The sequence below is a fragment of the Chiloscyllium plagiosum genome, unplaced genomic scaffold, assembly GCF_037043375.1.
Source record: "Chiloscyllium plagiosum isolate Xiang-an unplaced genomic scaffold, Cpla_swu_hap1 HiC_scaffold_45, whole genome shotgun sequence".
In the NCBI taxonomy this organism is placed as follows: Eukaryota; Metazoa; Chordata; class Chondrichthyes; order Orectolobiformes; family Hemiscylliidae; genus Chiloscyllium; species Chiloscyllium plagiosum.
Window position 1 is genome coordinate 70,827,125 of NW_028270183.1, and position 25,753 is coordinate 70,852,877.

The following is a 25,753-nucleotide window of genomic DNA, read 5'->3' on the forward strand; positions in this document are numbered from 1 at the left end:
TGTTTCTCATTTTTTTCGTCATACCCTCCTGCTCGAGCATATCAGCCTGTTTCACACTCTCCCCATAAACGTCAATGCCCCTCTCAGTAGTGAATATTGAAGCAAAGCATTCATTCAGAACCTCCCCTACCTCTTCCAACTCATGACGCAAATTCCCTCCGCAATCTGTGATGAGCCCTACCCTCACTCTGGCCGTCCTCTCGTTCCTGACATACGTATAGAACATCTTCGCTTTTACCCACCAAGACGTTTTCATGCCCGCTTCCTGTTCTCCTGAGTTCATTCTTCAGATCCTTCCGGGCTATCTTGTAACCCTCTACAGCCTTGTCTGATCCTTGCCACCTAACCTTAAGTAAACTTTCTGCTTCCTTTTGACTACATGTTCTGCATCCCTTGGAACAATAGAAGTATGTAACTGTAAAGGGAGGGGAGCTCATATTCTGCCACTTCCAGCATGGGCTGCAAGTTTCCCCATACTGGGCAGTGATCTAACACAATATTACTGAACAATGCACTGGGGTGGTGTACACAGTCCTCAATGCTGGGAGGGTAACTGCTCCTGGTTTACAGATCAATGCAATAGGATGGTGTACACAGCTCTGCATGCTGGGAGGGTAACTTCCAGCTTTCCAGCTCAATGCACTGGGGTGGTGTACACAGTCCTACATGCTGGTATGATAACTGCTCCAGCTTTACAGACAATTCACTGTTATACACTGCACAGCTCCCCACGGACTGGTGTGGTCCGCACTGTCTGTACAGAGCACTGGATTGTATTGAGCAGTACACTAGCCTGGTCTGCACTGTGCTCCATGCTAAACGTATATCTCCTCTGGATTATGGTATCTGATTCCGTGTGGCGGATTGGGCATCTGATATAACTGACTTTTTGAGCTTATCTCTCAGCATATTTATTTTATGTTCTTCTTCTTGTTATTGGACGCCGCCCCCAAAGTCTGATATCTCCAGCTAGTCCTATTTCTCTGAGAAGAGCCACGTTTATTCAATTTGTCAGTCAAGTAATCATCAAATTATAACATGAATATCCGTCCTTCTGTACCTTAACCTAGCAGTTGCTTATCATATCTCTGGAATCCCATGGACATCATTATCAAGCTCCGAAACAATGTGCAAGATGTATGGCTTGAGCTCTCCTGTATGTGGGTCCCAATTGGCTACTTAGTGTATCGAGAGCTGGCATTGTGTAGCCGTGTTTGTTCAGAATGTTTCCTCCCATGGGACATCTAGGACACAATGCTAATGGTTACACAAGGGCCCTGACTAAAATAGTCAATAAGTCTGCGCCACAACCTATCAAAAAGTTCCATTTTCTAGGTGCATGATAATTGTAACGAAGTCCGGGGGATATGCTCCATAACTAACCTACACAACCCCGAAAATCCTGGGGGATTTTCCGACACCACCTCATCAGAATGCTCTTTCTCGCACAAAATGAAAGTATACCAAATAATTTCTTCCCAAAGATGGGTGATTTGGCAAACCCAAGAGGCGGGATATCAGATCTATCTTGACCTCGGTTCCCAAGACCCCTTCCAAAACACTCGCTATAGGGCCCCAATAACTACGAAGTTTGTGGCATGATGTGATATGCGTACTAACATCTGATTTACATTTGGGCACTTTGGGAACGCTCCGTTCTTAAATTTGGCAAGCTCTCCGATGGCAAATAAACCCTGTGGAGTACCTTCAGTTGCATACCTTGCGTCCTATTGCAAATCGAAATCTTCCAGACATTCTTCCAAAGTTCTGCCAACTCCTCTGGTGAAGATATCCACCGCCAATTGCTGAACCCAAACTCCACACAGCTGCTTGATGTCCTTTGAGACAGTACCTCCTCAAATGCTAGAAAGTGCTGACTGAGAGAGTGCACGTGGACTGAAACACTCTCACCTCCATATTCGACTTTTGGGAAATAACCATTAATGTAGTCTTTTTTCTATATAAAAAAACTAATCTCCTAGATAGCTCATATTTCTCGCTCAGCTACTTGAAAGGCATCATGCCCACCATGTCTACCAAACAGGAAACTCCTCTGTACTCCCAGAATTCATCAATCCTACAATGGGAGTAAAAGGGGAAGTGTTTTCTTTTGTAAATTGCCCTCAATTTGTTGCATCATTATCCATGCTTTAACTGTGTTAAGGACAGCTGGATTTCTGCAATGGAACATAACAGTTCGCATCTTGCCCATGAACACCAGATTAATGAGGGGACATTTTGCCTGGGAGGCATCGATGTCCAACCACATTGACCGCGGGTCTTGGCGAGTCAAATCAGCCACATAGGCCAGGAGAGAACTCAATTGGTATTTGGTAAAGTGTGTAAAACCCACATCCCTCAGCCCCTGCGGAACCTGCAATTGGGTGAGCTCCACAAGAGGCCGCCTGTGATGCCAAATAAAAGATCCAAGCCGACTGCAAAGCTCCTAATAGGTTGCCTGGGCAGCATCAAAAAGTGCATTTGCATGAAATATAAAAACGGGGGAATACATTCATTTTGACCGGAGCTATTCTACCCAACCAAGATATCGAAATATCCTCCCAATGCTGAAGGTCCTGCCTTATGTTCTCGAGCAACTGCAGGAAGATAGATTTAACTAATTGATTGAAGGCTGGTGTGATAAAAATGCCTAAATACAGGAAAGCTCCCTCTGGCTATCTGAATGGGAATCGGACTCCACCTCCAAGACCAGGAACTCTAATAATACCCCCGACAGGCATGGTCTTCAATTTCATGAAATTGATTTTATAGCCCAAGATCCAAATTCATTAATCACTTGGGGCACAGATATCATCGAGTTAGTTAGAAAGAGAAGATCGTCATCTGCTTAAAGTGTGATCTTATGCCATCCTGATCCTACCTCCAGGGCAGTAATATTGTGGTCCCTCCAGATGGTCTTTGCCAACTGCTCGATCACCAATGTAAATAATAACGGTGAAAGACGACACCCTTGATGGCTGCCTCAGCCATTGCTAAAATTGTCAGACCTTATACCATGAGTGAGATCCGCTGCTTTGTAATTATATAAAATGTCACCCACCTGGCAAAGGCCCCTCCAAGGCCAAACCATTCTAGGATATAAAAGAGGTACGGCCACTCCACCCGGTCAAATGTTTTCTCTGCAGTGACTACCAAGCCTGGAATCGACCCTTGTTGGCACACCTGAACCATATTAGCACTCTCCTATTATTATTAGACGACCTATGACCCCCTAATAAAACATATCTGGTCCTATTTCATAACGAAGGGCAAGACCTTCTCCAGCTTCAACGCCAGCATTTTCACCAAAATATTAAAGTCCACGTTTAATAAAGATATAGGCCTGTATGAAGTGCAATCACCTGGAGAATAAGATAAATATTTCTTTCTCTCAGAGAGGATGGGAGGCAGGCCTGACTGTATGAAGAATTGTACGTATCCAACATCTGCCAGCCAGCATCTCTAAGAACTCCTTTCAAATATCACTCTAAAATCTATCTGGGCACTTTGCTTTACCACTCTGGAGCTGCGTCAGCGTCTCCAGTATCTTTTGGATTGTCAGAGGGGAATTCGAAAGAGATGCCTGCTCTGAAGTTACACCTGGGAAGTCCAGGTTACTAAAAATGGGCTTCATCATCGACAATCTGTCCTCACAGCCCACTGACTGGAACAGCCCAGAAAAGAACTTCATGAATGCTGCATTATTCTGGGATCGCAGGTGCTAGCAACAGCACACTCCCAAATGGATGTGATGGATTGGAGGCACGGTACTTTCTGGACCATAATGCAGATCTCTACCCGGATGATCACCATACTCGAATACTGTCCCCCTCTGTTTTGCAAACAACATCGCTCTCTTTGCTGTCTGGGTGAGCCCAGCGTTCAGAGAAGACCGGAGCATTGTAATCTGTTGCAACTTGGTTCCAGACGGTCTGTCAAAATATGCTGTCTCAACTGCTGCTCTCCCTTCTACAGCTTCCGAGTCGCCGAGTAAGAAATAATCAAACCCTTTCAATAATTTGGCCAACAGTTGATATAGATGGTTCTTCTGAAAGAGTAAAGCTATTCCTCTACATCTTTAATTAAACGATGAAAATAACACCCAACCAAACACTCTCTTCTGTTACTTTAAATATTTCTTATCAGTTAGATGTTATTTTTCTTGCTACCTCGACACTATCCTTTCTAAGGCTTGAAAGCATCAGTCGGTGAGTGACTCCACTTACCGTTCCAGACTCACTATTTAAACGGGCGGTTAGCCATAGCCATCCAAAACAGTCCATGGCCTCACTGTGAGGAAGGACCCCTTTTATTGTGCACCGAGCGAAGGCATTAAACAGTTCATATAAACATGAAAATACAACTGCAAAAACTGCCAGATCAAAACGTCTGACAACTCATTGTACAATGAAACTACGTATAACAAAAGTAAGAGGAGCTTCTCCCCGCACCCCCTCCCTCTCCACCTTCCCCACAGTGAGCGCTCATACTTCCCACTAATGCCACTTGGCTCCTACTATCTGAAACTGCTCTCTAATCCCAGACAAAACAAGGTAATAAAACATTACGTGCATCTTACAACAACAAAATTAAAAATAGGCACTCGATGGGTCCCATCCATATCCAAGGCAATCCTGGTGAAAAAGATGCAGCCCCCTCCCCCAAACACTACCCCAATTCCGTACTAAAAGAGAGAAACGAAAAGGAAATGGTAGAAAAAATGAATATGGGAGGGGAGGAAGAAAGGAGTAAAGAGAGAAAGAGAAACGAATAGGACCAGATGAAACAAACAGAACATGATTGTCCACATTACTTCAGCCATCCAGTCGATCTTAAGGTGTCCAGGAAGTCCTTTACGTTTTCTTGTGAGTCAAAATTAAACACGGACCCTCCATGGTTGAAACGTAAAAGCTTACAGTATACTGAATATTCACGTCCCTCAGCCCCAGTTTTACCCTATCAAAGGCCTGCTTCTTGTGGAGCATGGCCGTAGAAAAAATCTGGAAAAATATAATTCGCAATCCTTTGGCTATCAGAGCCTGTGGATCCTTCCCCAGTGCTCGAGAAACATTTGTTTCTCTCCATGGAGCTGGAGTTGCACAAGGACTGGGCGGGGATGCTGGTCTGACCCGAGCTTGCACACTGCGAACTGGTGGGCCTGCTCAACCTACACCCGGCCCGCCTCGAATTCCAGTTTCAAAAATTAACGGAGCCATTACTCCAAGAAACTGACGGGCTTGCCTTATTCTTCTCGTCCCGCCAGCCCGACCAGGCAGATATTCTAATGATGGCCTTGATTTTCGAAGTTTACGTGCTCCTCCACGACCGGTGCCTGCCATCCCAAGGCCTGGACATGACCTGCTGAGAATTCCACTGCAGTTTCAGGGGACACATGACATGTGCCTGAGACGCTGAATCTCCTGGTCATGCTTCTGCAGCATGGCCGAGATCGGTTCCAGCCTGGTCTGGGTCTCTTTCATCTCTGAATCAATTTTCTCTCGGATCTTTACATACTCCATGACCAAGCTCTGCTCCAATGGGAAGTCCCCTGGCATTTCGCAGAGACCGAGGCCACGGCGCAGGCGTATCCGTTGCTGCAGAGCGGTGCCTGCTAGTTGCAATCCACGTGGTCCCTTACCATTAGTCATTTTCCTTACTCACTTCAACTGACATATAGCAATACAGCGGATCAGTATTTTTACCACAATGGGTCAGAAAGAGAAGGTGAATGCACCATTTTGTCTGGGGTCTGATATTTTTCCGGGGGAGATCCAAGATATGAAGTGCACCCAACTCCAGCTCCTTGAAAACTGTGTTATGGAATTGGAGTTAGAGCTGGATGCTGAGAGGGTAATTGAGAGGAGTTATCGGGTTTTGGTCACTCCTAAGGCTCAGGACAAGGATAAATGGGTTACAGTTAGTGGAAGGAAAGGGGACAGTCAGTCAGTGCAGAGATCCCCTGTGGACATTCCCCTCAGCAATAAGTATACCGTTTTGGATAACTGCTGGGGGGGTGACCTACCAGAGGAAAGCCATTGCAGTCAGTTCTCTGGCACTGAGCCTGCCACTGCTACAACGAAGGGGAGGGGTCAGAATAGAAAAGTACTCGTGGTAGGGGATACGATAGTTAGGGGAATCGAGAGGAGATTTTGTGGTCAGGATCTGAATTCCCGGAAGGTATGTTGCCTCCCTGGTGCCAGGGTCCGGGACGTCTCCGATCGGGTGTATAAGGTTCTAAAAGGGGAGGGCGAACAGTCAGAAATCTTGTTACATATTGGCACTAATGATATAGCCAGGAAAATTATCGAAGATATAAAAAGTAATTTCTGGGAGTTAGGATGGAAGCTGTAAAGCAGGACGAATAGAGTAGTGTTCTCTAGTTTACTACCGGTGCCACGAGATAGCAAGGCGAGGAACAGGGAGCGGGCGCAGCTTAATACGTGGCTGCGCAGCTGGTGCAGGAGGGAGGGCTTCAGATATGTAGATAATTGGGATGCCTTCTGGGGAAGGTGGGACCTGTACAAGAAGGACGGGCTGCATCTGAACTGGAAGGGGACCAATGTCCTGGGTGGAAGGTTTGCTCGAGTAGTTCAAGAGGGTTTAAACTAGTATGGCAGAGGTTAGGAACTTGAGCTGTATACTGGAGGTGAGAGTTGATGCAGATGAGGCAATAGCAAGAGGTAGACCAGCTAGTGAGATGGATTTTCCTGGGAAGGAACCAAGGTATCATTTAAAGTGTGTTTGCTTCAACGCAAGGAGTATCAGGAATAAAAGTGACGAACTTAGAGCGTGGATCAGTACCTGGTGCTATGATGTTGTGGCCATAACGGAGACATGGGTTTCTCAGGGGCAGGCATGGTTGCTGGATGTTCGAGGGTTTAGAGCAGTTAAAAAGAATAGTGGGGAGGGGGGGGGGGGAGAGAGGAGGGAGTGTAGCACTACTAATCAGAGAGGGTATCACAGCTACAGAAGCTTCCATTGTCGAGGAAGATCTGCCTACCTAGTCAGTATGGGTGGAAATTAGGAAAAGCAAGGGAGCAGTCACCTTTTTAGGGGTTTACTACAAGCCCCCCAATAGCAGCAGGGAGATGGAAGAAAGCATAGGTTGGCAGATTTTGGAAACGTGTGGATGTAGTGGGGTTGTTGTAATGGGTGACTTTAACTTTCCCAATATTGATTGGAACCTCCTTCGAGCAGAAGATTTGAATGGAGCTATTTTTGTAAGGTGTGTTCAGGAGGGATTCCTAACTCAGTACTCTGACAGGCCGACGAGGGGAGAGGCCATTCTCGACTTAGTGCTCGGAAACGAGTCGTGGCAGGTATCAGATCTGGTGGTGGGAGGCTATTTTGGTGATAGTGACCACAGTTAGCTGTCTTCCTGTTTGTCCTATGTAGTGTTTTGTGCAGTCCTTGCATGGGATTTTGTGCACTACATTTGTTTTGCTCATGTTGGGTATCGGGTCCTTCGTTCTGGTGAGTTGTTGTCTGAGAGTGGCTGTTGGTTTGTGTGCTGTTATGAGTCCTAGTGGTCGCAGTAGTCTGGCTGTCAGTTCGGAAGTGCTCCTGATGTATGGTAGTGTGGCTAGTCCTTTGGGTTGAGGCATGTCCTCGTTCTGTTTTCTTTCCCTTAAGCATCTTTTGATGAAATTGCGAGGGTATCCGTTTTTGGCGAATACCTTGTATAAGTGTTCCTCTTCCTCTTTTTGCAGTTCTGCAATATGCAAGGACTGCACAAAACACTACATAGGACAAACACGAAGACAGCTAACGATCCGCATCCATGAACACCAATTAGCCACGAAATGACACGAACAGCTATCCTTAGTAGCCACACACACAGATAACAAGCAACATGAATTCGACTGGGACAACACTACCATTGTAGGGCAAGCCAAACAGAGAACAGCCAGGGAATTCCTAGAGGCATGGCACTCATCCACAGACTCTATCAACAAACACATCGACCTGGACCCAACATACCGGCCACTACAGCGGACAGCTGGAACTGACAACCGGAAGCGGCAGAGGCAGACCACTATAAATGCCGGAGGAAACAGCACAGAAGCGCTTCACAGGAGGCTCCCAAGCACTAAGGATATCACCTAGACAGGGGACGAAACGTTTGCAAGGCAAATTCCCGGCTCGCCGAACAGAACCACAACAACGCAAAGGCATTTTACACTTACGTGTGGAATAAGAGAATGGTCAAAGAAAGAGTAGGGCCGATCAGGGAATTTGTATGTGGAGTCTGAGGAAGTAGGGGAAGTCCTAAATGAGTTTTTTGCTTCTGTCTTTATGAAAGAAACGAACTTTGTAGTGAATGAAACCTTGGAAAAGCAGGTGTGCATGCAGAAATGGATAGAGATAGAAAAAGCTGATGTGCTGACAATTCTGTCAAACATTAAGATTGACGAGTCGCCAGCCCGGACCAGATTTGTTCTCGGCTGCTTTGGGAAACGAGAAATGCCATTGCTTCGCCACTTGCGATGATCTTTGCATCCTCGCTCTCCACTGGAATCGTACCTGAGGACTAGAGAGAGGCAAATGTAATTCCTCTCTTCAAGAAAGGAAATAGGGAAATCCCCGGCAATTACAGACCCGTAAGTCTCACGTCTGTCGTCTGCAAGGTGTTAGAAAGGATTCTGAGGGATAGGATTTATGACCATCTGGAAGAGCATGGCTTGATTAAATGCAGTCAACACGGCTTTGTGAAGAGCAGGTCATGCCTCACAAACCTTATCGAGTTCTTTGAGGATGTGACTAGAAAAGGTGATGGGAGTCGAGCTGTGGATGTGGTGTATATGGACTTCAGCAAGGCATTTGATAACGTTCCCCATGGTAGGCTCGTTCAGAAGGTCAGGAGGAATGGGATTCAGGGGAACATAGATGTCTGGATGCAGAATTGGCTGGCCAACAGAAGACAGCGAGTGGTAGTAGAAGGAAAATATTCTGCCTGGAAGTCTGTGGTGAGTGGTGTTCCATAGGGCTCTATCCTTGGGCCTCTATTGTTTGTATTTTTTATGAATGACTTGGATGAGGGGATTGACGGATGGGTCAGCAAGTTTGCAGATGACACAATGGTTGGAGGTGTCGTTGACAGTATAGAGGGCTGTTGTAGTCTGCAGCGGGACATTGACAGGATGCAGAGATGGGCTGAGAGGTGGCAGATGGAGTTCAACCTGGATAAATGCGAGGTGATGCATTTTGGAAGGTCGAATTTGAAAGCTGAGTACAGGATTAAGAATAGGATTCTTGGCAGTGTGGAGGAACAGAGAGATCTTGGGGTGCAGGTACATAGATCTCTTAAAATGGCCAACCAAGGGTTGTTAAGAAAGCACATGGTGTTTTGGCTTTCATTAACAGGGGTATTGAGTTTAAGAGTCATGAGATCGTGTTGCAGCTCTATAAAACTTTGGTTAGACCGCACTTGGAATACTGTGTCCAGTTCTGGTCGCCCTATTATAAGAAAGATGTGGATGCTTTGGAGAGGGTTCAGAGGAGGTTTACCAGGATGCTGCCTGGACTGGAGGGCTTATCTTATGAAGAGAGGTTGACTGAGCTCGGACTTTTTTCATTGGAGAAAAGGAGGAGAAGAGGGGACCTAATTGAGGTATACAAGATAATGAGAGGCATAGATAGAGTCGATAGCCAGAGACTATTTCCCAAGGCCGAAATGACTAACACGAGGGGTCATAGTTTTAAGCTGGTTGGAGGAAAGTATACAGGGGATGTCAGAGGCATGTTCTTTACACAAGAGTTGCGAGAGCATGGAATGCATTGCCAGCAGCAGTTGTGGAGGCAGGGTCATTGGGAACATTTAAGAGACTCCTGGACATGCATACGGTTTCAGAAATTTGAGTGTGCATACATGAGGATCAGTGCACGGCACAACATCGTGGACTGAAGGGCCTGTTCCGTTGTGTACTGTTCTATATTCTATGTTCTATCTATGTTCTATAATGCCCATAGTGTTAGGTGAAGGGGCAAATGTAGGGGACTGGGTCTGGGTGGGTTGCTCTTCAGCGGGTTGGTGTGGACTTGGTAAACCGAAGGGCCTGTTTCCACACTGTAAGTAATCTAATCTCAACATCAATGCCACCATTTGGTGACGGAGGATATATATTGTGGATGAGGTGAATGTTTTCTCTTTGAGCAGATAGCGGCGGTGAAGGAGGCCCAGGACCTCCATGTCCTCGGCAGAGTGGGAGGGGGAGTTGAAATGTTGGGCCACGGGGTGGTGTGGTTGATTGGTGTGGGTGTCCCAGAGCTGTTCCCTAAAGCGCTTTGCTAGGAGGCGCCTCGTCTCCCCAATGTAGAGGAGACTGCATCGGGAGCAATCTATACGATAAATGATATTAGTTGATGTGCAAGTAAAACTTTGATGGATGTGGAAGGCTCCTGTAGGGCCTTGGATAGAGGTGAGGGAGGAGGTCTGGGCGCACGTGTTACAGTTCCTGCGGTGGCAGGGGAAAGTGCCAGGATGGGAGGGTGGATTGTAGGGGGGCATGGACCTGACCAGGTAGTCACAGAGGGAACGGTCTTTGCGGAAGGTGGAAAGGGGTGGGGAGGGAAACATATCTCTAGTGGTGGGGTCTGTTTGGAGGTGGCGGAAATGTCGGCGGATGATTTGGTTTATGCGAAGTTTGGTAGGGTAGAAGGTGAGCACCAGGAGCGTTCTGCCCTTGTTCCGGTTGGAGGGGTGGGGTCTGAGGGCGGAGGTGCGGGATATAGATGAGATGCGTTGGAGGGCATCTTTAACCACGTGGGAAGGGAAATTACGGTCATCTGGTGTGTTCTGTGGTGGAACTGGTCCTCCCGGGAGCAGATCCGGCGGAGCCGGAGGAATTGGGAATACGGGACGGCATTTTTGCAAGAGGTAGGTTGGGACGGCTCAAAACATCCTCCCCCTCACCACTCCCACCGACCAACCAACCACATCAAAATATCCCATGTGTACTGAGAGCAATAGGACCATTGAGAATGTCAGGGAGCAGACGATCAGGGAAATGGAGCAACACTTCCCAAGTCTGAATGGGTTAGAGAAAACCCTCCAGAACGCACTGTGTCTCTAGGTTGAGTAATCCCTCTCCATTTCAGTAACATACTGTCTTCCATTCTTACTGAAAAAGCTGGCAGGTTATACATTCCGTTATATTCCACTTGGGAAAGTATTATTCATTGACTTTACCTGTCCATATCAATTTGCAGACTCTCCACATTCTCTTGATAATTTAATGTCTTGCTTACCTGAGTGTCATCACCAAACTTAGTAGTAGTACATCTGTTCTATCATCCTGATCACTGATATCGATTGAAAACAGTTGAGGACCCAGCAGTGGTCACTGTGTGACTCCACTGGTTACGTTCTGTCAAACTGATTAAGACTGATTTATCCGGAGTGCCTGCTTCCTGATAGATAACTAGTCCTCCCCCGTTCCTGTGGAGCACAGTCGAAGGCCTGAATATGAAAGAGGAACTATCCAGCCCCTCAAGCCTGTTCCGCCATTGAATACAATCATGACTGATGTCATCGCTGGCTCATTTCCATTTCCCTGCCTGCTCTCCATATCCCTTCATTTACTCAACATCCCAGCATCCCCTGCACACTGGGATAGTGAACTACACAGATTCACAACCCTTTGAGAGAAGTAAGTTCTCCTCACCCCTGTTTTAAATATGCTCTGCCTAATCCTAAAACCATCATCTCCTGTTCTAGTTTGCCCCAGATGAGGAAATATCCACTCCATACCGACATTGTCAATCACCTTTAACATCCTTCAGGCCTCAATGGGGTCTCCACTCATTGTTCTAAACCTACAGTGCATCGGCCTGAACTGCTCGAACTTGTCAAAAGACAAATTCATCTATGGAATCAATCTAATGAACGTGTTCTGAACTGCCTTCGTTGAAACAACATCACACCTGCAGTCAGGACAACAAATCTGAACACAGTAACGTCAGTTACCGTCTCACTGATATCTTGCAGAGTTGCAGTAGTTCTTCCCTTTATTTATCCTCTATACTTTAATAAGTAAATGCTGAAAATGCACTTGCTTTTCCCATTCCCTGCTGTATCTGCATGTGAGTTTTCTGTGGTCTGCACAAGGACACCCAGATGCCTCTGCAAGTAAGCACTCTGAATTTGCTGTCCATTTCCATAATATGTTGAATTTCTCTGGGGAATATCCTCGTTAGGCTTTTGCTTCTAGATGTTGGGACATTCGTCTAAACTGTACATGCCCATTTGTAACTGTTTTACATCTTCATTACATCAACCTACTTTTCCACTTGTTTTAGTGTCAGCTGAAAATGTGGCTGTGGATGGTAAATTGTCAGGTCATGTGGTCTGAACTCTATGGAACCTCAAAAGTTGCCAACCACTAACAAAACAACTATTCTATCTCTCTGCATTTTGTTGGCTCACCAGCCCACTATCCATGCGAATAATTTCCTCCCAAACCCTTGACCTCTTATTTTACAGCTAAATATTTTGTGCAGCGTTTAATCAATGCCTTTTCAAAGTCCAGGTACTTTACTCCTCCAGGATACCTATTGTCTAACTTTGAATGTCACATCTTCAAAGAATTCGAGCAAACAAATGCTTAAAAATGCTGATTCTGATGTATTCTGGTTTTACTTTGCAAATCCGCTGTTGTTAATTAATTAATTAATAATGGAATCTCACAATTTCCCTTAATTGCCAACAGTTTGCTCACAACCTTTTATTGACAAGTGAAGATGATTATCCTAATTCCTAACTTTTCCGTACCCTCTACGTTTCCTTTCCCGTGTACCTCTGTAACAGGTACAAATCTTTAAAAGATCTGTTCCAATTGCTGTGTAATAGGCATGAGTGTCTGAATGGATTCGCTCAGTTCCTAGTTTATACGCTCAACGGGCTGAATGACCCCATGGTGTTCCTACATTATAGTCTTGATGCCAGATTGTTCTGATTTACAGATTCAAAATCTGCTTCGCCTCTTACTGATAATATGTCAGAAGCCTGAAGGATTGTGGAATTTTCCTGTTGCTGTGCGACATTTTGAGGGGCTGAATGGTCTCTTCATATTCCTTCACAACAGGTTCGAGATACTGAACAATCACCTCCTGCATCCCTGAAATGGGATCAAAGGAGTGATTTGTCTTCTTCTGTTCCCATACAACAGACACATGGGTGAATAACCTCCACCTTTCCGTAACAAGTCCCAAATAATTTGATCTCCTTCTTTAATTCTCGTGCTGAATGGCCTCCTGTTATTCTAGTGTACCAATCTCTTTCAGTTCCTGTGTTAGCAAATTGAGGAGGTTGAATGGATTGATCTTGTTGCTGCATAACAGGATACTGGTGCCTCATGGCCTACTCTGCGTGCAGTGTTATAGACTCGAGGGACTGATTGGCCTCCTCCTGACTGTGTATCAGGATTCAGGGGCTGAATAACCTTGTCCTGTTCTAGTGTAATAGGATCGAAGTCCTGAATACCCTTCTGCTGTTCCTGTGTTGCAGGTTGGAGAAACGGAATTGGCTCTGTAAGTGGCTTCTGCTGCTGACTCTTTACGGTGTTCTATGTAAGAATAAGGTCACTTTTCATTCTTGTAAACTCTGATGCGTATTAGATCAACCTGATAATCCTTTCCTTGTAAGTGATTTCGCTTCATTGCAGGAATCAGTTGAAGGAACCATTTCTGATCTGCTTCCAATATAGCAATATCCTTTCTTCAGTGAGGAGACTAAATCTGTGGACACTACTCAAGATGTGATCTGATTATGATTCGGTACAACATCAGCAACACTTTACCAGTCTGCTGCTAGGTTCCCAGTCAGGTTAGAGCACGCTCAGCTGTCTGGGGGAATGCATAGCATTGTTGAACGATCATTGTCCTTCTCTACTCCACCAGCATAACGGGAGATCTGGTGAAAATGTCACAATAACACTGAGAACAATGAATGACGTGACGAGACTATCTCAACGTCCAAATAGGCTTCATCAAATATCTCACCTGAATCTACCATTAATCTTCCAAGAGGCCACATAGCTCAGATTCCACAGAATCTAATAAGTTGAAGCTTAGAAACAACAAGGAGAAGCAAAGATTGATGGAAGTCATATGTCAAAGTGAAAGTTGCAATACAAATGTTGGGTATGATATAAAACAGGAAATTAGATATCTAGGTTTGTGGGTACCGCAGTAATAATGAACAGTTTCAAGCTACATCTAAACTGTGATAACCCACTTGAATAATAATGCTGGGAAAATGAATTTCATTAGCGTATTTGAGATGGTTTCGTTTAACAGTATGTTGAGTACTGAGGTAGAGGTGAGGCTGTTTTGAAAAGGATATTATGTGATCAGAAGAGCTAATTGAAAACCCTGCTGAAAAGGAGGTTTCGGGAATAGTATTTATAATATATTGCATTTTATATGATGTCTGAAAGCAAACCAGTTATTTTTGAAACTGTGGTTATAAACCTGAGTATGTGATTCACGAAAGTATGAGGCTAAAATTAGATTCAGTGAATTGGAGAAGTGCATGAAAAAGATTTACTGGAAGACAGGCAATGATTGTTGTTTAAATAACAGCCAGGGAATTCCTAGAGGCATGGCATTCAGCCACAAACTCCATCAACAAACACATCGACCTGGACCCAATATACCAACCACTGCAGCGGACAGCTGAAACTGACAACCGGAAGCGTCAGGGACAGACCACGATAAACACCGGAGGAAACATCAAAGAAGCGCTTCGCAGGAGGCTCCCAAGCACTGATGATGTCGCCTAGCCAGGGGATGAAACGTTTGCAACAAAAACTTCCAGCTCGGCGAACAGAACCACAACATAATTAAATGTTATTCTGCCTCTGAGGTTGTTCTGCTCAGATTTATTTCTGGAACAGTCGGATTTGGCTGAATTACCTTTGATTTTAGGCAGTAGTGAGATGCCAATGATTCCTTAACAGTAATCCTACATGAATGATAAAGATGACTGAACGGTTTTCACCTCTCATACATTGCTGCGAGAAGGAACAGGAAAGAGAGGGAACAATAAGCAGTGGCTTCTCCAGCATGTTGCATTTTCTCCATCTCTGAGCAGAAATATACAATAATGTTATCTGACCACCAAACTGTGTGTCGCTCTGTGTATGTGTCTGAGCGTGCCTGTGTATGTCAGTGTGTCTATGTCTCTTTGTGGGTCTATGCGTGTCTGTGTGCATGTGTTGTCTGTGTGTGTGTGTCTGTGCGTGTGCATGTGTCTGTGTGTCTCTGTGTGCGTGTCTTTGTGCGTATGTATTTGTGCATGTGCATCTGTGTGCGTGTGTGTGTCTCTGTGTGTGTGTGTCTGGGTGTGTGTGTCTGTGTACGTGTCTGTGTACGTGTTTGTGTACGTTTGCCTAATAACAGGAGACAGCATTATCGAGGAGTGGTGTTTTTCAGACTGGAGGCCTGTTGTTATGGACTAGGCCAGACCACTCAAAATTTTCTTAAGCAGGCTGCGCAGACTGTAACTTTGTAATTCGTTTCAGTAAGTGCACAGTGAAAATTCTCAGGTTTTAAAACAGACAAAAAAATTCACTAAACTACACAATGAAACACAAAGAACAGACTAAAGAACCCCTACAGAACTCAATCTATTCAAACTAGACTTAATTAGTTGTTCTGGAAGCACACAACCATCCCAATAAGCAAACCCCCCTTAAGAACAGTGCAAATGGAACAAATGCTTACAGGTTGGTGCTAGAAGGGCAGAAGGAGAGAGAGAGAGAGAGAGAGAGAGAGAGAGAGAGAGAGAGAGAGCCTATCCACACAGCTGAACTACAAACTGGTTCTGGACTGAACTGCTCACATAGAGAGCTGACCACTCCCTTTTGATTATACCTTTAATCACAAAACCGTTTAATCTCTATACCAAGCCAATCACCTGGAAGCCGGGAACTATTTACGACCCTTCTGAAAAAAGAATCAAGGACACAGTATCTTTCAGAAAAGGAAGCTTTTAGAGAAAAGGTACCAGCTTTGTGACACAGTGCACAGTGGTGTTCCACAGGGACTTGTGCTCAATGCATTTTTGTTTGACATTTAGACAAATGATTCAGATGAGAATTATAGAAGGCACGGTTAGAAAGATTGTGGATGAAATCAAGTTTGGCTATATAGCGGACAATGAACCGAGATCAAATGGCTTGATGAATCTTAGAGTTGTACAGCACGGAAGCAAACACTTTTGACCAACTCGTCCATGCCATCCTGATTTCTGAAATTAATCGTGCCCTACTTGGGGTGGTGCAGTGGCTCAGTGCTACTGCCTCACAGTACCAGGGACCTGTGTTTGATTGCTGGCTCAGGTGACTGACTGTGTGGATTTTGTACATTCTCGCTGTGTCTGCGTGGGTTTCCTCCCACAGTCCAAAGTTGTGCAGGTTATGTGAATACGCCATGCAAAGTTGCACATAATGTGAGGTGCATTAGTTAGGGACAAATGTGGTGAGATGGTTCTGGGTGGGTAACTCTTCAGAGGTTTGGTGTGGACTTGTGCTACACTGTAGCTAATCTAATCTATTTGCCAGCAATTGACCCATATCACTCTAAATCCATCCTATTAATATACCCATCTGTGTGCCACTACGTCCGGCAGTTCATTTCCACTTTCTGAGTTAAAAAGTTGCCTCGAGGTCACTTTAAAATCTTTCCCCTCTCACATTAAATCTATGCCTACTAATTTTGGACTTCCAAACATAGGGAAAAGATCTTGACTACTCACCCTCTATCCATGCAATTCATGAATTTATAAACCTCTAGAAGGTGCAAATGCGTCTCCCACCCAAGGTCTGTGTTTCCGGGGCTTAAATTCTGAAATTCAATACTGACACCTCTTCCATCGTGATCAAACGACAATTTTAAAATCATTTTAGTCAACGTGTTCAGACATATTAAAAAACACCTCTAGTAGGATTAGAACCTAGACCTTTGGGGCCAGAGGCAGGGACACTACCACCACCCCACAATAGACCTGAAAGTCACAACATTATTCTCCTGTGGTGTTTGTTCATCAGCCTGTTCTGACACGCTGCACCAGAACCTAGACAATATGGTCTCGAGCTAGGGACACTACTAGACAAGTTCAGGAATTGGAATAGAATCCAGAGCTCTGCCTCAGAGGCAGTGATACTACCGACTACACAAGGTCTAAACCATGCCCAAACTTTTAACTTTAAATGCCAGCTTTCAGATCGGTATGGATTCATTGAAATCTGGTTCTCTTTACTGAATTACCCAGTTAGAATAATAATGTTGTTAAAAATGCAAGGTACTTGCCTCAACTGTAGGATATCGAGTTTATGTGCTCTGCCTTCGAGATAAACTATGAACATCTTTAAATACTTGGCTATTGTTTCCAGTTTAAATAGCTATTATCTGTAGTCGCTGAAAATGTGTTGCTGGAAAAGCACAGCAGGTCAGGCAGCATCCAAAGAGCAGGAGAATCGACGTTTCGGGCATGAGCCCTTCTTCAGACCTCTCTTCCAGCTCCTTGGATGCTGCCTGACCTGCTGCTCTTTTCCAGCAACACATTTTCAGCTCTGATCTCCAGCATCTGCAGTCCTCATTTTCTCCTATTATCCGTAGTCTGCAATATGAGGAATGAAATGCTGTAGACACACTCTGCACTGTGAAGGAACTCAAATAGATATCAGTACTGAATATCAGAGACAAAGCCAGAGCAGACTTTCTGGCCTGAAACACCGATCACCGTTTCCCATCTCTAACGTGTGACTGCCCTCTTCCTGAAACCATTAAATGATACAAGGCAACTGATTACTTTCCAGCCTTTCTTCCCCAGTATTACCATTCACTGGGCTAAAGAATTGTAGATGGAGTTTAATGTTGATAAATGCAATGTATTGCACTTTGGTAAAACAAAGTAATAAAACAATTATACAATTAAATGTTGAGCCATTGGTAGTGTTGTAGAACAGAGCAACATAATTGTTTCAGACATAATTCTTTGAAGTTTTCTTCATATGTAGACAGGGTGGTTATGAAGGTGTTTCACCTGTTGGCCTTCATTATAGAGACCTAGAGTCATAGAGATGTACTGCACGGAAACAGGCCCTTTGGTACAACTTGTCCATGTCGACTAGATACCCTAAGCTAATCTTGTCAATTTTGCCAACTCTTGCCCAGATCCCTCTGAACACTTCCTATTAATATACTCATCCAGATGTCTTTTATATACTTTAATTTGACCTGCTTCTGGCAACTCATTCCATACACATACAACCCTCTATGCATAAAATTTGCCCCTGAGGTCCCTTTTAAATTTTCCCCTCTCATCCTCTACCTATGCTCTCTAGTTGTGGACTCTCCCACCCCGGGAAAAAGACTTTGTCTATTTACCCCATGCATGCCTCTCATGATTTTATAAACCTCTGTAGTTCACCTTTCAGCCTCTAATGATTCAGAGAAAACAGCCCAAGCCTATTCCGGCTCTCCCTCCAGCTCAAATCCTCCAGCCCTGGCAACATCCTTGTAAATCTTTTCTGAACTCTTCCAAGTTTCTCAACATCTTTCCGATAGGAATGAGACAAGAATTGTACGCATTATTCCAAAAGTGGCCTAACCAATGTCCTGCACAGCCGCAACATGACCTCACAACTCTTGTACTCAGTGGTTTGAACAATAAAGAAAAGCATCTTAAACACCTACTTCACTATCCTATCTACCTGCAACTCTACTCTCAAGGAAATATGAACCTGTACCCCAAGGTATCTTTGTTCAGCAACACTCTCCAGGACTTTATCATTCAGTGTGTAAGTCCTGCTCTGATTTGCTATTCCAAAATGAAGCACCTCGCATTTTTCTAAATATACCTCCATCTGCCAGTCCTCAGTCCATTGGCCCACCTGATTAATATTCCATTTTACTCAGTGGTAACGTTCTTAACTGTTCATTACACCTCCAATTTTGGTGTCATCTGCAAATTTACTAGCTATATTTCCTATATTCACATCCAAACCATTTATATAAATGACGAATAGCAGTGGACAGTCCTTTGAGTACAGGAGTTGGAGTGTTGTGTTCTGGTTGCAGAGGACTTTCGTGAGGCATGTGCTGGAAGACTGTGTGCAGTTCTGGTCGCCCTGTTATATAGAGAATATTATTAAGTTCGGGATAGTTCAGAAGAGGTTTATCAGGATGTTGCTGGGAATGGAGTGTTTGAATTATAAGGACAGGCTCAACAGACTCAGACATTTTCTACTGGAGCGCAGGAGGCTGAGAGGTAACCTTGTAGAGGTTTATAATATCATGAAAGTTATCGATAATGTTGAATATTAGGTCTCTTTTCCCTCGATTGGGAGATTGTTTTAAGATAAGAGGACGAAGTTTCTTAAAAGACAAAGCGTCAGAGAACTGTATAGCGTGGAAACAGACCTTTTGGTCCAACGTGTCCATGCCAACCAGATAGCCAAAATTATTCTCATGCCATTTGCCGGCATTTGGTCAATTTCCATCTAAACACTTCCCATTCATCTGTCCATCCAGATGCCTATTAAATGTTGAAATTGTGCCAGCCTCAATACCTTCCTCTGGCAGCTCATTACACACGGACAATCCTCTACATGAAGATGTTGCCCATTAGAACCTTTTTTTTGTCTTTCCCATCCCACCTTAAACCTTTGCCACCTAGTTTTTTACTCCACTACTCTAGGGAAAATACCTTGGCTATTCACTCTATCTGTTGCACCCATGATTTTACTAACCTCTAACATTAACCCTCATCCTCTGATCCTCCAGGGAAAACAGGCTCAGCCGATTCAGCCTCTCCCTCTAATTCAAACCCTTCAACCATGGCAAAGTCAGCGTCAACCCTTCTTGAACCCTTTCAGCTTTCACAACATCCTTCCTACAGAGCAGGGAGATCAGAATTGCATACAGTATGCCAAAAGTGGCTGAACCAATGTCCTATACAGTCGCATTCCAGTCTCCTAACGCATATACACAATACACTGACCAATAATATATCAAATACTTTCTTCACTGTCCTATCTACCTGCAAATCCACTTTCAAGGAACTATAAACCTGTGCTCTGAGGTCACTTTGTTCAGCAACACTCCCCAGTAAGTGTATACGTCCTGCCCAGATATGCCTTTCCAATGCAGCATATCACAATTATCTAAATTAAACTCTGTCCGCCAATCCTCGGTCCATTGGCCCATCTGATTAAGATCCCATCGTAATCTGAGGTAACCTTCTTTGCTGGCAACTACACCTCCAATTTTGGTGTCATTTGCAAACTTACTAACTTTCCTATGTTCATATCGTGATCATTTATATTAATGACGAAATGTAGCGGACCCAGCATCGATCCGTGTGGCACTCCACTGATCACAGGCCTCCAGTCTGCAAAACAACCCTCCACCACCACCCTCTGTCCTCTGCCTTTGAGCCAGTTCTGTATCCAACTAGCTAATTCTCCCTGTATTCCATGTGATCTAACCTTACTAACCAGTCTCTATGGGGAACTATGTCGAATGCCTAACTGAAGTCCATATAGATCACATCCAGCATTCTGCCATCATCAATCCTCTCCGTTACTTCGCAACAAAAAATATATCAAATTAGTGAGACATGGTTTTCCACGCATAACCCCATTTCACTATCCAGATAAAGGGTATTTGCCCAGAAAGTCGATTTTCCCGCTCGTCAGATGCTGTCTGACCTGCTGGGCGTTTCCAGTACCACTCTCATCTAGACTATGATCTCCAGCATCAGCAGTCCTCAATGTTGCCTATCCCTAATTCATTTTTTTAGACAGCATGTGGTTCGTGTAGGGAATGAATTTCCTGAGGAAGTGATGGATTTTGGGTAAAGTTATAATTTTTAAAACGTTTTGGTAAAGTACAAGAATAAGAGAACACTTTGACAAATCTGGGCCCAGCGCAGGCATTGGGAATGATTTAGCTTGGGATGATGGTCAGCATGGACTGTATGGGCCGATAGGCCTGCATGCAAATACCCTGTGTAACTCGATGAGTCTAAGTGTCTTTGTATGTCCAAGTATGTGTCTGCATATTTCTGTTGGTGTTTGTCTATTCCTGTGCGTCTACATATGTCTCTGTTAACCACTGTGTGCATGTCCATCTCTCTCTGTGCTTGTTACATGTGTTCCTGCATTAGTGTGTGGATCTCTGTCTCTGCATCTCTGTGCAATGGGAACTCTTCTTGTTTTTGGTGTGAATCACTGAAACGGGGTCAAAATCACTCTTCGTTCCTCTCCCTTTCCCTCTTTTCTTTAAAATGATACAAGCCCACACTCTGCTGGTCTGGTTTAGGTCTTTTCAATCCTTTCTCAAAGATAAGATTACTTGTAAGAGTAAAACATTAATAATTTCAAGTTAAAGAAAGTGCATTAAAATTAATCTCATTGCCTTGGAAAACGGCTCGCTCGGAATTGCTTGGTTATAATTACAATGGAAATATGCTTTAATGTGTATTCTGTGTGTTGGAAATACTACCCAGTGAAAAACCATTTCTACACTGCAGAAAGAGCGCAGACATTTCTCCACATGAACGTGTTCCACTCTGAGGGCCTAAGTGCAATGACAATCCTCTCCAAACCGACCTAGTGTGTGCATGTGCATGTGCGTGTATGTATGTTTGCGCGCGCATGTATGCGCCTGTGTGTATGTTTGGTGAAATCAAAGTTCAGGTTGGATTGTGCTGTGAGCTGCTGCCCTCCCTCTCTCCCTCTCAGACTGAATGGTCGTTGACATACTTCACACGATTACAGTGGGGTGGGGCATCGGGGTGGGGTGGGGGGGGGGGGAAGGTGAAACAGAGATTGACAACAACAGAACTCTCAGCAGCTCTGGAAGCATCTTTGGACAAAAATGAAAGTTGACGTTTTGGATCGAGTGACCGTTACTCAGAACTCATATCGGGGGATATTACATCACTTTAAACATCACAGAGACTGTCAGACCCGCCCCACACAGATACACACACGAATACAGACACATAGAGGCACTCACTTTACATTGACAGTAATACAGACATGGAGAGTGTGTCAATATTTCACTCGCTCTGTCTGGTGTGTGTCATTATTTTTGGGTGGAGTGTGACTGTAGGACAATTTCAATATTTGCAGATACCAATCCTGAAAGAATTGTAAAGTTTGTTGAGGATGGTGTGGAACTCCAACAGGAAAGTTATATGTTGGTGTAGTGTTCAGGTGTATGACAGATGAGGATCAATGCAGCGCAGTGTGAGGTGATGCTCTTTAGTAGGAAGGACATTGAAAGACAATATAAAACAGGTTGTACCGTTATAAAGGAGGTGCAGGAACAGAGGGCCCAGGGTGTATATGAGAACCGATTATTGAAGATGTCAGGACAGGTGGGGAGAGCAGTAAATCTCACAGATTAGTTTTAGCATCTGAGCTGTTTACAGGAGGAGGTGTACGAGGGAATTTCCATGCTCCCTTCCTGAGATGTGATGGAGACGATGTGATGTGAGTCCACCTTCCTGCCCACCGAGACGGTGGGGATTCCATTTGTACCAGCTCGACACAAAAGGGAGATGGCATCAGGGCCACGGCTTCTAATTGTGCCGGGGGGAAACGGAACTGACAGTGAGTTTAAAGTGAGAATTGCCCTTCACTGAATATTGCTCCTTACTCAGTAGGTGGGACGTGGATAGTTCAGAATCTCCACATGAGGCTTGGTCATTTCTGTCTATTCCAGGCTGTTTCGCCTGGAATGGGAGAAAGGGAGGGAGGGAGGGAGGGTGGGAGTGGGTACCCCTGTTGTTAGTGCTGGTGTAGGTGGGGGGAAATATGGTTAGGTGTCTGGAGGGAGTCAGTCCACAGTGGCATATCCATGCAATGTTATTAGTGTGTGCGTGTGGCGGGGGAGGGGGGGATAATGGGGGGAGAGAGAGAGAGAGAGAGAGAGAGAGGGAAGCTGTTGCAAGCAGCAGTGAGAGTGGTGGAGCAAGAACGTTGTTCTGGGTCGCTGCTGCAACAGATATACAGTGAGTGTGAGGGAGCAGAGAGAATTCAGTGACCCTTATCCTGAAAGAATGAGGCAGGTTATTGATGGTTGTGCTGTATTGCTGGGCATTTCTTCAGACCGCAGGTACTGCACTGAGCTCGGTGGTGAGCTCAGACCATGCCAGGTGTGTCTGATAGTGTGAGCCCCTTCTGAGAAGAGAATAGTCCCCCTCTGTACTCGTCAATCCACCAGGACCTCCGTGCCCCTGTCGACAAACCGGGCTGTAATTGCCCCTTATCTGCCATGCTCGGGGTAAACTGTACAAAGCAGAACCGACATCAAAAAAGCTCAACTGTGTGCCCACTGGCCTTTTAAAGATGGCACCAGTGCCAGGGATAACATAATATCCAAGGGTATCAGTGCGATGGTGAGTACCTCCAGCCGTGATGGGTGGGAGAATAAGGCTGGTATTCAATGAGAGGGGCACCATGGGGTGGGGGAGGTAGTTAATGAGATGATTTCGATAAGGTAGCACCAGGAAACGAGCTCGATCTTGTGCAGACAATCCCTCTTTCACACTCAATGAAAATGGCACTGAGATAATTTATTGTTCGATTCAGCCCAATGAGACGAAGACACTGTTGAGCCCAATCCCAGTTACAACGCTGCAGCTGCTTGACCAATGCTCTCCATCACAGAGAAGGAACTCAATGTCACCTCCCTCTTGGGAAATATGGCAGGGCAGGAGACTGAGGTATCAGTGAGGAAGCACTTTTGGACACATAATCATAATTCTACTAGTTTTAAAATAGAGATGGAAAAGGACGAACTGGGTTTAAAAGATAATGCTCTAGTTTGGAGGAAGGCCAATTTTGATGATATTAGCAAGAACTTCCAAACGGGTTTGGAACAAATATTCGCAGTTACGGGGCCAGCTGAGAAAGGGAAACTTTCAAAAATGAGATGTCAAAATCACAGAGACAGTCTGTCCCTGTTAGAGTGAAGGGTAAGGCTGGTAGGTGTAAGGAATGCTGGAGGACTGGAGAAATTGAGTGTCAGGTTACAAATAAAAGGGAGGCATATGTCAGATAGAGAGAGAGAGAGAGCAGGAGTCAAGGTTTTTTTCAGTACTCAATCATGGGATGCGGGTATCACTAGTTGGGCCTGCATTCATTACCCAACACAAACACATTGTTGTCGGTCTGGAGTCACATGTAACCCATGCCGGGTAAGGAGGCAGTTTGCTTCCTTCAAGGCCATCAGCGAACCTGATGGGTTTTTCCAAAAATCGAAAATGGATTCATCATCGTCATTTGGCTCTTAATTCCAGATTTAAAGTGACTGTCGAGAAGGGTCTAAAGCCAGTAGGAGTATACATAAGAGGGAAATCCGGAGGCCATAAAGGGGACATGAGATAGTTCTGGCAAATAGGGTTAAGGAGAATCCAAAGGGACTCTACACATACATTATGGACAAAAGAATAACTCAGGAGAGTTTTGGGTCACTGAGAGATCAGCAAGGTTGCCGATGTGCAAAACAGCAGGAGATGGAGGCGATACTAAACAAGCATCGTGCGTCAGTATTGACTGTGCAGAAAGACATGGAAGCCAAAGAACTTTGGAAATAAACCGTGACACGTTGAAAAGTGCCTGTATTACAGAGAAGGAGATGCTGGAGTTCATAAAGCCCGTAAAGGTGGGAAAATCTCCAGGACCTGATCAGATGTACCCTAGAATACTGTGGGAAGCGAGTGAAGTGATTGATGGGCCCATTGCTGAGATATTTGTATCGTCAATTGTCACAGATGAGATGCCGAAAGATAGGAGGCTTGCGAACTTGGTGCGATTACTGACAATGTTTAAGAAGGATGGTAAGGAAAAGGTAGTGAGCCTGACTTCAGTGGAGGGCAAGTTGTTGGTAAGGATTACGAGGCACAATGTTTGCATGGATTTTGAAAAGCAAGGACTGATAAGTGATAGGCAACCTGTCGCGAAGCATGGAAAGTTGTGTCTCACTAAATTGACTGAGTATGTTTTAAGAAGTGACTAAGAGGATTCATTGAGGCAGAGGTGTATATTGTTGGAATGGACTTCAGTAAGGCATTTGACAACTTTCTGCATGGTAAGTTGGTTAACAAGTTTAGTTCATATGGAATACGGGGAGAACTAGCCATAGGTATACAGAATTAGCCCGAAGGCAGGAGACAGAGGGTGGTGGTGAAGGATTGTTTTTCGAACAGGAGGGTTGTGACCATTGGTGTGCTACAAGGATTGGTACTGGATCCGCTACTTTTCACTATTCACATAAATCATTTGGATGTGAACATTGCAGCATTAGTTGCTAAGTTTGCAGCTGAAACCAAAATCGATGGTGTAGTGGAGAGCAAAGAAGGTTTATCTCAGAGTACAATGGGATCTTGATCAGATGGGCAGATGGGCTGAGAATTGGCAGATGGTTTTTAATCTAGATAAATGGGAGGTGCTGCATTTTGGAAATGCAAATCAGGTCAGGACATATACACTTAATGGTAAGGTCCTGGGGAGTGTTGCTGAACAAAGAGACCTTGGAATGCGGGTTTGTAGCTTCTTGAAAGAAGAGTCGCAGGTAGATAGGATTGTGCAGAAGGCATTTGGTATGCTTGCCTTTACTGGCCAGTCCTTTGACTATTTGAATTGGGTGGTTATGTTTCTGCTGTACAGCGCATTACTTTAGCCACTTTTGGAGTACTGCATTCAATTCTGGTCTCCCTCCTTTTGGAAATATATTG